Source organism: Diplotaxodon limnothrissa, linkage group LG5 (assembly GCF_057381915.1).
Source record: "Diplotaxodon limnothrissa isolate DT_005_m linkage group LG5, D_limnothrissa_male_GT1.1, whole genome shotgun sequence".
In the NCBI taxonomy this organism is placed as follows: Eukaryota; Metazoa; Chordata; class Actinopteri; order Cichliformes; family Cichlidae; genus Diplotaxodon; species Diplotaxodon limnothrissa.
This window is the reverse complement of record NC_140600.1, coordinates 27,692,978-27,707,719: the sequence shown is the minus strand read 5'-3', so window position 1 is coordinate 27,707,719 and position 14,742 is coordinate 27,692,978. Positions and strand designations below refer to the sequence as shown.

The following is a 14,742-nucleotide window of genomic DNA, read 5'->3' as shown; positions in this document are numbered from 1 at the left end:
GCAACTTTAGGGGTGTATACAACACTGGCTGTGTTGTGTTACTCAATTTCACAGTTCTGACTAACACACACTGGCAGCGTTATTCATTTTTTGCTTCACCAGTTCTTGCAGTTGTACGTAGGTGAGTGGTAGGAAAAAAGGCGTTTGGCAGAGCGCTCTGTGCTCATACTGGTCAACCATGCCAGACTTGAGAGAGCAGTCAGGTACGACTCCACCCGTGCTGTGACCTCCCAGATGCAACATCCATGTTTTAATGTTTTATGACACACTGTGTCACCCACTGCTGGCCGCAACCTAAACCATCTTAACTGGGCTTTGATCAGGTTGATTCTGTGTAGTCAAAAACCAGCACGAGATTGACACTGCACAATCAACTGCAGAAAACAGTTACCAGAAAATTCAGTATTTGTGAATGATGATTGGTAAAAGTGAGCAGTTATATCTTTCAGCTGCTCCTGTTAATGGTCACCTCAGTGAATCACCTGCCCCTACTGCAACACTCAGCATGACCTCCTCCACTACATCCTTGAACCTCCACTGTGGTCTTCTTCTTTTCTTCCTTCCTGGCAGCTCCATATTCAAGATCCTTTAAAGGAGGAATACTGCATATTATGCAGTATTCCTCCTTTTCACACGTCCAAACCAACTCAGCCTGAGCTGTCTCACTGATGTACCCGTTTCCAGTGTTTATACAGTATTATATTATCAACTTTTGTATTAATGGGATATAAATTTCAGCCAACAGTGTTCTCTTGCATCAGTTTCTCCCTAATGCTTACAAAAAAGTGACTGACACTTTCTGCACTCTAACAGTCGTATGAAAAAAAACGAACCCCAAAGGCTTCTAGAGATTATTACAACCTACAGTAACATTTGTTGCTGTAAATCCCTCTACATCTGTCATCCGCCTGTTCATCATTTTTCTTAACTGTTTATCTAACTATGGTTATGGGAAGTTGGAGCCCATCTCAGCTGAAACTGAACCTGAGGCTATGTACTCTCTGGACTCTGAAGCTTCGTGCTCTGAGGCAAAAGTGCTAACCACCTAACTCTTTCTGTCCATACAGAAATTATAATGTAGTTATAAAGACATTGAGTTAAGAGGAGATATGCGAGGAAGGAAAGGCTGACCTTAGACTTTACTTCATCGGCTCAAGCTGTTCTTTGGAAAAGTTGCAGCATATGGTAAGTTGCATTATTCTTTAAGTAATATTCTCATTATAAACCCGGAGCCTTCCCTCCAGCAGTTTGTAGTAGGTGTTGATGAATAATGCAAATTGCTTTGAAATCGGATTCCTTCTTCTTCTTTTCTATGATTTTCTGCCATTTCTGAGCTCTGGAGAAAATACTACAATCAAGAACATTTTTTTAGTTTATTAGCAGAAATTCCCAGAAGTCAGAAATTATTACTCAGTGGATTTATAATGGGTTTACAATACATGGGTTTACCGGCCAGTAACAACAGCACTATGGTAACTAAAGACCCATGGTGTTTTTAGAATATATACACAGTTAATTTATGTGCAGTATTAGAATAAAAAATGAGGGTGTTTTGATTATTCTACTAATGATGTCCACCCTCTGTATTTATGTATCAAACCATTCTGTTTCTCTGTCTGTGAGTTGCATTTAAGCCTTTAATCTTTATAAGCACTGTGGCCTGAGCAGGCCCGGCCCTAACCAATCTGGCGCCCTAGGCAAGATTTTAGGTGGCGCCCCCCTACATCGGCAGTGTAGTGTATGTACTCACAAGAAACCGAATAGCTTTGTCTTTGACCTTTTTTTTTTACTTAAAGAAAGCAAATTCACAATCAGAATAATTAACAAGATAAAAAAATATATGAATAAATAAATGAATACAAAAAATAAAAAAATGAATATATGAAATACAATAACACTGCTTGATGCTGCTGCAAAACTGGTGGGTTGTGCTGCTGAGGTGGAGGCAACAGGAAGACCGCTTGATGCTGCTGCAAAACTGGTGGGTTGTGCTGCTGAGGTGGAGGCAACAGGAAGACCGCTTGATGCTGCTGCAAAACTGGTGGGTTGTGCTGCTGAGGTGGAGGCAACAGGAAGACCGCTTGATGCTGCTGCATCATGGCTGGGTTGTGCTGCTGAAGTGGAGGCAGCAGCGGTAGATGTGGTAGATGGCCCAGGGGTGGGATTTAGAAACTTCAACAGTGCATCTGAAGAGAGGAGTATGTGACACCACTGAGAATTAAAGTCTAATAATAAAAACATATGATTCCAGGAATAAAATGAAATGATATAATATAAATGAAAAACCAAAGAGATATATGTATGATGTTAACTGATATGCAAATTAGATTAGATTCAATTTATTGTCATCATTACAGTGAAATGCTGAATAGCAGAATGCAAAGTAACAGTATAATATCATATGAGAATGTTATGTTATGATTATCTTTGACCGAATCACAGCAGTGCTCATATTAAAAAACAGCATTCCCTCTCATGTGATATTGCTTAATTAACATTAATGATGTGCACTTTAACAACTAGGCTTACAACTATAATATATACAGGGGTGGAAAAGTGACTATTACCTGCAGGGTAAACGTTAGCTAACCAGAAGGCAATAACAATGTAAACAAAAAACACCTGCTTGAAAGATGAATACAAATGAGGAATGGTGGGAAAGGTGGGAGTACTGTAATTACCTAACGTTACATTATTATTTTCCATAACAATTTAGCCCCCTCCACAATATTAACTGACGTTAAAACAGTTAACTAGCTATTTATTGATTAGCAATTAGCGAATCATGTAACATTAGCTTAATGCTAAAAATTTAGGTTACTATCACATTCAGACAAATAATTTCATGTAGGCTAACGTTACCTACCTCTGTCTTTTTCTCGTTTCTCCTCCTCTTCTTTTCTCTTTTTTCTTCCCCGGGCACCTGACAGTTTTGGCCGTTTTGACATCTTGTGTTGACTTTTTGATGTGGCGACGTCCAAAAGGAACCATGATACGGGAAGGGAGGGGGCGCACCGTGCGGGGAGGGGGGGCGTAATGTTGTAACAAATAATATTTCTATTAAATAAGCTTTACTTTGCATTTTAATTAACGTGGGATTATTTTTTGTATTTAGAAATAATAGTACCAACTTCTTTTTTTTTTTTTTTCAACATTTGTGGCACTGGCGTGGCGCCCCCTGATGGACGGCGCCCTTAGCATTTGCCTATACGGCCTATGCCACGGGCCGGCCCTGGGCCTGAGGGGCAGAGTGTGTGTTAGAGTATGTGTGCGAACAGGTGAGGCAAATAGACCGTGACAGCAATAATGCTCCGTGTAATGGAAACAACCAGCACATCACAGTGGTGGTTCATTCTGCTCTCAGCTTCAGTTTGCTCTGTGACTGTTACATTTAAAACTCACCTGTTCAGTCCTACATGGGTGGAGGTCTAATAGGTTCAAGTTGAAAGTGCATCAGTGGGCAGGAGAGCAAGACACAGCTGGATTTCCTCTATAGTTTTGAAGTCCAGTGGATTTAATATTTCTGCAAATCACCATTATTTAATTACTACAATATTGCTTTATAGGCAAATTACTGTTTAGTAGATTGAGCAAGAGACGGTCTTTAGAGAGACAGTAATTCTGATATGGGAGCCAAAATGTGAATGCGTAGGGACTAATCGTGGTCATTGACACTGTCAATGATTTTTTATCTCGTGTAAATATAAAATATATAAAAATATTTACATATCTTCATGAGATGATGAGATAATGCAGCCGTGTGTCACATGAGTGTGTCCTCTTTTGTATTTATTATGTCTTGAGCACGTCATGTCCAGATTTTCTGTTTTGATCTCTTGAATTTCTGCCGTCACCACTTGCACTTACACATCTGCGATTTCAAACTTTAAACTTGCACTGAGAGCAAACATCAACCTCTATGGGAAATAGATCCAGTCTTAATGTCGAAGACAATCACTGTTAATGAGAGCTACAGTGCAAATAAGGAAAACTAGTAAATGTGGTCAGAACAAGACTCCCAGAAATAGAAGATGAAGCTATGCGGGAAGCCCACAAGAGCACAAGAGAAACTAAATTTCTGTTACATGTTTTTTGGACATGGGTTACAATACATATGTAAAGATATGTAGATATAAGTGGTTATTTGTGTCAGTGTGTTTATCCCAGCGTTTTGTTTCACTATAAAGAGTTAATAAAAAAAACATATCTATCTGTCAGTTGGCATCTTTGCAATTCAGAAGTGCCCAGAATCCAAACAAGAATTAATTTAAGATCCAAATAATGAACATTTGTATGCAACACAAATACATGTATCATTTTATGTCAGTCTAACAACAAAATATTAGCAAGCCCAAGGTGTTAACAAATGGTTCATTGAAAAGCACTTCTACTAACAAAAGGTAACTGCTGCTCACAGCTGCTCAAAGCACTGAAGCAAAGCGCACTACTGTGGAAAACTCTACAGGCAAACAAACACAGCTACTCACTAGCAGTTTAGAAACACACCTCAAGCTCACCACAGTACTGAAGCTGGCACTCACACTCTGAAACCAGGCAGCTCGTCTTCTCAGCTTTTATAGCTGTGTAGTTACAGTTTTTTACAGTCGCTAACAAGCGTTTGTCCAAACAGTTGTCACATTTGCAAAACTCTAAACACAATTAGCACAGCATCGGTCTGTTGTGGCCATACCATTCACACATTTCATGTCGTGTTCACCCAATATGCAGTCAGTGAACACATTTCCACAATGCTTACATTTTCTTAACAGACAAGTTATACCTCCCAACAAAACTATGGACTGTTCTTGTAGTATCTACGAATGTTAACACACAACATCCCACAATAGCAAAAACAATATTCCAAACCTTAGATACAGTATAAAAACCTCTGCTTCTGCAATGATATGTCGGTGGATCCGACATACCAGGCGGTTTTATCCCAGGTGCATCGACTTGGATAACATCAGATGTGATGTTGATGAAAACATGTGGCCTAACCCTGAAGATCGCAGAGATTAGATGCAAATCTTTTGCCTTTTTTTAGCCCCCCTCCCCCTCCCCCCCTTTTTATCTTGGCTTTTTGCTGTTGTTTTTTTGTTCAGAATGCTCTTGTGTGTTTCATGGATATTTTGTTCACTGTAAGCAATACTGTAAAACTTTCTCTGTCCTATCATACCGTGTTTCTACTGTACCTCCTGTGGTAAACAGTAAAGAAACAAAAACTTGTTTGCTTTTTACTGGAATGCTTTTGAATGTGAACATTACTGTACATGTGGACATACAGTTACCAACCAAGACATTTCTGGTGTCAATATGGTGGATTGCATGTTTCGCATGCAAATACCTGTGAAACTGAAACATAAAAGTCTATGCAGTTTTTGTAATGTCAATAATAGCCAGTATTTTGAAACCTGGTGTACTTTGATTGACTGCATGTACCTTGTGAAGTGAAAACAAGTGTTATTCTTTGACAGACTAATTTCATTTTGAGTCAGATTTATAGTGTTTTTGTACAGTTAGTGTGTGCAGAGAACGATGTGTTCTAATTTTGAAATGAGGAGTTAGTATATATTTAACAAAGTGTATTTTTGGGAAGGATATTATCCATTTGGCCAATTGTGTTTTGTAGGTGTGGGTCTGTGTTAAGAGTTTAGAAAAAGTATCTGAAGTATGGGTAGGCGCTTGTTAGCGACTGTAAAAAACTGTAATTGCTGCGTGGGCTGGTTTCTCAGGAGAAATGGATGGCAGCTGAATCGGTGGGAGTGAAGCACCGGCACACAGTAGGCCTGCTAAAGCCACAACAGGTGCAGCGTTAAACTGCCGACACTAATACAAACCATGGAATGCACAGAACATCTTTAATCTCTGCTGGAGACTCACATTACGATCCCGTGTTCTTTTAAACATGCTAGTTCCTCAATTAAACATGTCACTACTAGAATTATAACAAAAACATGCTCTTAATGGAAAATAACAACAACAACAAAAACAAGAAACAACAGCAACACTCTTCTCAATTCATCTCCACCCCTCCACCCTGAAGCCATCTAAGCCTTTCCCACCAGCCACTTCTCCTCTCTCCCTTTGCTCCCTGTCTCCTCTGCCACATGATGTTCATCCCTAAAAGCTCAGAGTTTAATTATTCAGTGTTATGGGAGGTGAAGGAGACAGTTTCATGCCCGCTCTACACGTCTGAATTAAGAATCCACCAAAGTCACAAACACAAAATGACCTGCTTGTGAGTTTCCAAGATGTTGGGTGGTTAACACAGCTCAGTCTACACTGCTTGTTAATAAATTCAGTGATCCTGTGTGCTGTGCCACTTTGATGGCTGCATAAATCATCAGAAAGTCATGCAAAGTCACTGGTATGAGTAAGTATGTGGTACATGTGTATGTACGAGGATGTATATATTTGTACAAGCATTTAAGTGAAAACAAATCCGATTTTGCTATACGCTGAACCTTTCCACACAACCTCCTTTTTACTGCTGTAGAGCTGTAACAATGTGCTTAAAGGACAAACAGAAGATCAAAACCACTCCTTTCCCCATATGGCCGGCAGGGCATTTGTATGGATGTAAAGCTTAGAAGCGACTCGCTAGCTTACCTTTTTCTAAAGACTGCTCACAAGTGGAAACACGTGCTTCCCCTGACACATTTAAATATCACCAACTGACATGCTGAGAGTTGAAAACCGATGCTTTGAAGCATCACTCGAGATTCGTCTAGTCAAGCTTTCATTTATCCATGTGACAACATGCACGCGATGCTCATGTTTAACTCATGAGCTCTGATTCGCTTTCTGCTGACCCAGCCTTTCCCTTTAAGGAACAGGGCCTTGTGCGTAACATGTGTGTAACATGGGTTCAGTGCTGGGGTTTGACACACAGATGGATCAGGTAGATGGCTGTGTTGTGATTGGTAACTTTCTTGGTAGCCTTATGTGACTTCAAATCCACCCAACCATGAATCAGGCACAGATGGCAAAGAGCCTCGAGAACACTTTAACTTTGAAAAGTCATAGCTAAAAAAAAATTGCTGTGAATCAAATCATTTCAAATACATAGACATCGGCATATCAGCAGCATAATGTTGTGCTCGAAGCAAACAAAAACTTATCTTGAGAAACAGTTGGTGTCACTTTGTCCTACCCTTTCTAATTACAGTTTTTTCTGTATGCTTAAGCACATTTTTTGTAACCATTGGCTAATTTTGCAAAACTCTTCACACAAATAAGAAAACCTGTCACCCAATAATCAAAACATTGTAGTTCTCTTGCAAAAGCGAACACAGCTAGATTAACTCTTCACACCTTCGTAAAAATGGTGTTTCCGTATCAAACAGTACACACAAGCCATCATCTACTAAGCACACAATGCACCAACTGCACACTGATGGTATGAATACAAAACACATCTGGCTTTTGCTTTCTCTGTGCACAAGGTAGGCCATGTCAGTTTGAGCTCATACTTCTGTCATAGATCCATAAGCATAGAGGGATCCAAACTTCAAGTACTGGTGTTTATTCAAACACATCAAAACAAACACAAGTGTTTATTTCCAAGTATAGGATTATTTGCAACCGCCATAATGACTATATGGGTTACTTGGTCTGCAGTGAACATGCTTCCTCTGCCCCCAGCATCTGGTCATCTAGCAATTCTGTAAAGTAACAATTTCAGTATTTTTACATCAATGGTATTGGTGTGTTTCTCATTGGCATATGGCAGTGCTACAAATCTTTGTGCGAAGTGACTGTACTAACCGATTCTCATTTCAAGATGTCCTTATGGTACTTGCTACAGTGTAGCGGCTCGAGTTAGGCTGGACCCGTTGGCCAGCTACCCTCAGGGTCATTCCACGGTTGATTACATGGTCCACTATTGTAGCTCTGATGTCATCAGCAATTCTATTTCTTACTCTTCCTACCCTTCCTCTCCCCCCTCCTCATCTTCCTCTCCCCCCTCCTCGTCTTCCTCTTGCTCCTCCTTGTCCTTGTCGTCCTCTTCATCCTACTTCTTCACCTCCACGTCCTCTTCCTCGGCCTCCTCTACTTCTCACTCTTCCTGCTCCCTCCATTGTACTCCGCACACACAGCTTACCTGTATTATAGTGCTTAGGCTGATTGCAAAGTGAACGAATTATCTAAAAAAGTTTTCACATGTGAAAGTGTGCCAGACAGTTGGCAAATTAGTGTTAATGATAGCCATACATGTGTATACTTTTGCTAGGAGTGTGTTGGAAATTTGGTAATTGAGTGTTGTGCAGTGAATTGTGCCTACAGTTTTGCAAAGTGTGTGTTACAAAATTGCAAACTGAGTGCAAAGCAGTTTTTGTGCTTTTAGTTTTGCAAACTCAGTGAGTGGTTTTGCTATAAGTCTGAATAGTTTTAGAGATTGTGCTACAGGAATCACAGTTAGGGTTTAAGCATTCAGAAAAAACTGTAAGTACTCACATCAGGCGCTGATAGACAGTCACGGATGAACATGCATACGAATGCTGTTCAGGGCTCACTTATAAAAAATTCAGCTTATATACCCATGTGCATAACATGGCATAGTACATTAGAACCAAAGCTCTGTGAAGTTCATCATTTATGAAAGAGGTATCAATATTGCAATATTGCAAATATCAAAATTTGAGCGGTGGAAAATCTTTGGTGACTGAAAACAAACACACAAAAAAAAACCCTGAGAAAACAATGACTTCTAAGACAGAGCAGGTCAGCCAAAATGTGATTAAGTGATATGAAACAGGCCTGTCAGAGAATATACAAAGACAGAAAAACAAAATTACAGATAAGAAATCATGCATTAGTGTAATGATGAGCTAATGCCTCTCAGTAATCTTGTCTTTGATCCAAATGACAGGGACTGAGCACAAAAACACAGCGCAACTTCAAACAAAGGACACCCCGGAGGATCCAGCGGCAGTGACTTTTCTGGCCTCAGAGCAATAAAAGTACATTTGGTACTCATTATCCATAATGTGCATTACATGTTTTTTTGTGCATGTTGTTTTTTGTGTGTGGTTGTTTCAGACTTCCTTTTAAGCTTGTACACCAGGATCCAGAGGGAGACATTTCTGTCCAGAGGAAATGTCGCTTTGACATTTACAGCATTTATCAATTTCCATAGAAACAAACAAGAGACACTGGGTGTATGAAAACATGTATAGTTTTTGGTTTGGCGTTTTTACAGTTTTTTCCGAATGCCTAAACCCTAACTGTGATTCCTGTAGCACAATTTCTAAAACTATTCAGACTTATAGCAAAACCACTCACTGAGTTTGCAAAACTAAAAGCACAAAAACTGCTTTGCACTCAGTTTGCAATTTTGTAACACACACTTTGCAAAACTGTAGGCACAATTCACTGCACAACACTCAATTACCAAATTTCCAACACACTCCTAGCAAAAGTATACACATGTGTGGCTATCATTAACACTAATTTGCCAACTGTCTGGCACACTTTCACATGTGAAAACTGTCTTAGATAATTAGTCCACTTTGCAATCAGCCTAAGCACTATGAACAGGCCACAGGTAAGCTGTCCATGTGGAGTACAATGGAAGGAGCAGTAAGAGCGAGAAGAGTGAGAATCAGAGGAGGCCGAGGGAGAGGACGTGGAGGTGAAGAGGTTGGAGGAAGAGGACGTGGAGGTGAAGAGGTTGGAGGAAGAGGACGTGGAGGAGCAAGAAGAGGACGAGGAGGGGAAAGAGGAAGGGTAAGAAGAGTACAAAACAGAATAACTGATGACACCAGAGCTACAATAGTGGACCATGTTATCAACCATGGGATGACCCTGAGGGAAGCTGGCCAACGTGTTCAGCCTAAACTGAGCCGCTACACTGTGGCAAGCATCATTAGGACATTCCGAAATGAGAATCGGTAAGTACTTTGTAGCACTGCCATACTCTAATGAGAAACACAACAGTACCATACATGCAAAAATACTGAAATTGTTATTTTACAGAATTGCTAGACGTCCAGATGTTGGGGGCAGAGGCAGAATGTTCACTCCAGAGCAGGAGACCCATATAGTGAACATGGTGATTGCCAATAATGCAATAAGACTGCGTGAAATACAGCAGCGCATAATGGATGATGACACCATCTTTCAAAATATACACAGTGCAAGCATTTCTACACTAAGTCGTGTACTTGCGCGCCACAGAATAAGAATGAAGCAAATTTACAGAGTTCCTTTCGAGAGAAACACAGAACGTGTAAAGCAACTGCGATATGACTATGTGCAGGTAAGCTAGTGTCATTGGTTCTGAATTTGGAAGTGCATACTGTAGTGCTGTGCATGGGCCTGATGTGTTGCATTTGTTTCGTCTTGTCCAGAGAGTGATGGAACTAGAAGCAGATGCAATGGGACATGAGCTACTTTTTGTAGATGAGGCCGGTTTTAACCTCAGTAAAACCAGGAGACGTGGCAGGAACATCATTGGACACCGTGCCATCATCAATGTCCCAGGACAACGTGGTGGTAACATAACCATGTGTGCAGCTATAAGCCAAAATGGTGTTGTTCACCATCATGCAACCATAGGCCCATACAACACTGCACACATTATTGCATTCCTGGACACCTTGCATGACATGCTCACTGTTCAGAGACCAGAGCAGACCCGATATGTCATCATATGGGACAATGTTAGTTTCCATAGGGCTGCTTTGGTCCGCAACTGGTTTACAGACCACCCATCCTTCATGGCACTCAACCTCCCTCCATACTCTCCATTCTTGAATCCCATCGAGGAGTTCTTCTCTGCCTGGCGCTGGAAAGTGTATGACCGTCATCCTCATCAACAGGTAGCCCTTTTACAGGCAATGGAGGAGGCATGTGGAGATATTGACCAGGCATCATGTCAGGCCTGGATACGGCATGCAAGGAGATATTTTCCCCGGTGCCTTGGACTGGAGGATGCCGCATGCGATGTGGACGAAATTTTGTGGCCGGACCCAGAAAGACGACATGATGTAGGCTGATTGTCTTTTTTTTTCCTTTTATTTGTGGCATTCCTATTTTGTGTTCTGACTTTGTCTTGGTTTTGATGAGTGTGAATAAACACCAATACTTGACGTTTGGATCCTTGTATGTTTACATGACACTATGACAAAGGTGTGACCTCAAATTGACATCTGTACACAGAGAAAGCGAAAGCCAGATGTGTTTTGTATTCATACCATCAGTGTGCAGTTGGCGCATTGTGTGCTTAGTAGATGATGGCTTGTGTGTACTGTTTGATACGAAAACACCATTTTTACAAAGGTGTGAGGGGTTAATCTAGCTGTGGTCGCTTTTGCAAGGGAACTACAATGTTTTGATTATTGGGTGACAGGTTTTCTTATTTGTGTGTAGAGTTTTGCAAAATTAGCCAATAGTTACAAAAAATGTGCTTAAGCAATCATAAAAAACTGTAAAATCTAGTGGATATTACAGTTTTTTCTGATTGCTTAAGCACATTTTTTGTAACTATTGGCTAATTTTGCAAAACTCTTCACACAAATAAGAAAACCTGTCACCCAATAATCAAAACATTGTAGTTCTCTTGCAAAAGCAAACACAGCTAGATTAACTCTTCACACCTTCGTAAAAATGGTGTTTTCGTATCAAACAGTACACACAAGCCATCATCTACTAAGCACACAATGCGCCAACTGCACACTGATGGTATGAATACAAAACACATCTGGCTTTTGCTTTCTCTGTGCACAAGGTAGGCTATGTCAGTTTGAGCTCATACTTCTGTCATAGATCCATAAGCATAGAGGGATCCAAACTTCAAGTACATCAAAACAAACACAAGTGTTTATTTCCAAGTATAGGATTATTTGCAATCGCCATAATGACTATATGGGTTACTTGGTCTGCAGTGAACATGCTTCCTCTGCCCCCAGCATCTGGTCATCTAGCAATTCTGTAAAGTAACAATTTCAGTATTTTTACATCAATGGTATTGGTGTGTTTCTCATTGGCATATGGCAGTGCTACAAATCTTTGTGCGAAGTGACTGTACTAACCGATTCTCATTTCAAGATGTCCTTATGGTACTTGCTACAGTGTAGCGGCTCGAGTTAGGCTGGACCCGTTGGCCAGCTACCCTCAGGGTCATTCCACGGTTGATTACATGGTCCACTATTGTAGCTCTGATGTCATCAGCAATTCTATTTCTTACTCTTCCTACCCTTCCTCTCCCCCCTCCTCGTCTTCCTCTTGCTCCTCCTTGTCCTTGTCGTCCTCTTCATCCTACTTCTTCACCTCCACGTCCTCTTCCTCGGCCTCCTCTACTTCTCACTCTTTCTGCTCCCTCCATTGTACTCCGCACACACAGCTTACCTGTATTATAGTGCTTAGGCTGATTGCAAAGTGAACGAATTATCTAAAAAAGTTTTCACATGTGAAAGTGTGCCAGACAGTTGGCAAGTTAGTGTTAATGATAGCCATACATGTGTATACTTTTGCTAGGAGTGTGTTGGAAATTTGGTAATTGAGTGTTGTGCAGTGAATTGTGCCTACAGTTTTGCAAAGTGTGTGTTACAAAATTGCAAACTGAGTGCAAAGCAGTTTTTGTGCTTTTAGTTTTGCAAACTCAGTGAGTGGTTTTGCTATAAGTCTGAATAGTTTTAGAGATCGTGCTACAGGAATCACAGTTAGGGTTTAAGCATTCAGAAAAAACTGTAAAAGCAACTTCCACCAAAAATTCAAACTAAAAATTGTGGACTTATGGGACAAAAACCAGAGAAAACCAGTTTCAAGCAAAAACCATAAAAAAAAACACAGTACCATTACAGTTTTTTACAGACGCTAGGACACATTTCTCAATACTTAGGTCACGTTTGCAAAACTCCTCACACAGTGAGCACAACAGAAGTCTATGTGGGCTAAACTGAGGACCAGTTATCATTGTTTTGGCACAAAATGCATTCAATGACTACATCTCTCAAATTTCATGAATCATCTTCTCACTCAGACACAACAACTGCCAAAAATCTTTGTACGTACAGGACATTTTGCATGTGCTTACATACTGTTTTCAAAACTGTTAAACTTATGGCCAAAACAATAACACAATGCAAAACTTGAAAAGACAGCAAAATCCAACAGCAATATTTTATTGAAACATATTTTAAATCTAAAAATGCAGTTTAACCAGCCACAGCTGATTCTCATTGTAGATGAACATCTACACAGGTGTTACTCCTTCAATTTTTCAACTCCTTCAATTCTGGCAGCCAGAAGATTCTTTCCTAGGTGTGTTGCCCTAGATGACATAAAATGTGATGTGGATGAGAACCTGTGGCCAAATGGAGAAGACCGAGTAGATTAGCATTACTATTGTATGTGTATCAGTGGATGGTGTGTATACAAATTCTTGTATTTTGGGATTACTTAGTGCAAAAAAATAAAAATACATAAACAAATATTAACGAATTCTGCATGATGTCTGATTCATTCCAGTAACATATATTGAAATTATAAACAGAGATGTGTCCTTGTTTTACACAAGAAAACACTGTGTAATGCTACATGTTGTTAGTGTTTTTTAGGTCATTGTTTTGTGGGTGACAAAGTGTGTTTGTCGGCTGTCACCCTTTGCTAGTGTTCTGGAAGAATGAGGTTATTTGAGACCTGAATGAAGTGTTTTGGTAGTTGTAGTGCATTTTGAATGTGAAATGAACTGTTTTGCCAAGCTGACGGTCAGTTAGGAGGATTGTGTGAAGAGTTTTGCAAAAGTGACCTAAGTATTGAGACATGTGTCCTAGCGGCTGTAAAAAACTGTAATGTCTCCAGGGCAGTTTGCCCCCGAGGTACATTTGAGAGGAAAAATGTACTGTCAAATGTAGCTGTTAAATCAGTCACCTGCTCTTTTCAAGTCTATTTATCTGCACTCATCATTATAATTAATGCTTCAGATGTCATGGACTTGGAAAGCAGATACGTTTGCCTGTCAAAGAGCCTCTCACTGTGATTTAAACTTATACAACAGAACTGATACAACCCAAGTAACGCGTGCCGATAGAAGCGCTTATAAGGATCTCAGCACAATTCATCTGAATGAACAAATAAACCAGACCCTGTACAGCCCATAATCTTCACGACAGCTAGCACGTCTGTAATTACACAACATCATCCATGAAAATGATTTGAGATAATTACTTCAGCTGTCAGCTCTGCTCGCCACTGTTTGAATATTGATCTTTTCCATTTTTTTAATAATCCTCTCTTTCTGTATGCATCTTTCATTGCAAATGTGTTGCAATTCACCACCCAGTTAATTCAATTCACAACTGTTACAGATTATACTTGCTCATTAAAAAGCCCATTGTGTGCAGGACTTAGGGTGTTCATATTGTCAATACATAATGTCTGAAAAATATGTCTATATATTTTGTCAGGATTACAATGGGCCCTTTATACCAACAGAAAAGCAGATTTTTTTCCACAAAGTCCACCATGTTTCTACAAAGTGTTCTCATTTAGTGTCTCTAATGTTGGTACCATAATACACTGACATTAATGAGATGCGATCATCACTCTAGATTCATAATTTTTCAATGTGGATTGTTGCTGTTGCGAAGGGGTGTCGTTTTTATCTATATAATATTTTCCTGAACATAAACCAAGCTCACTTTAGTTCATAAACATAACAACTAAGCAAAAGTAAAAAAATAAATAAATAAATAACGACCTGGGGAAAGAAGTGAACCCAAACAGGATAGAAAGAGT

The 14,742-nt window shown here is 39.9% G+C and overlaps 1 pseudogene; it reads left to right on the top strand.

The window, feature by feature from the left end:
• Nucleotides 1–9,171: 9,171 nt before the first annotated feature.
• On the top strand, nucleotides 9,172–10,827 carry LOC146632527 (uncharacterized; annotated as a pseudogene).
• The last annotated feature ends 3,915 nt before the right edge of the window (nucleotides 10,828–14,742 follow it).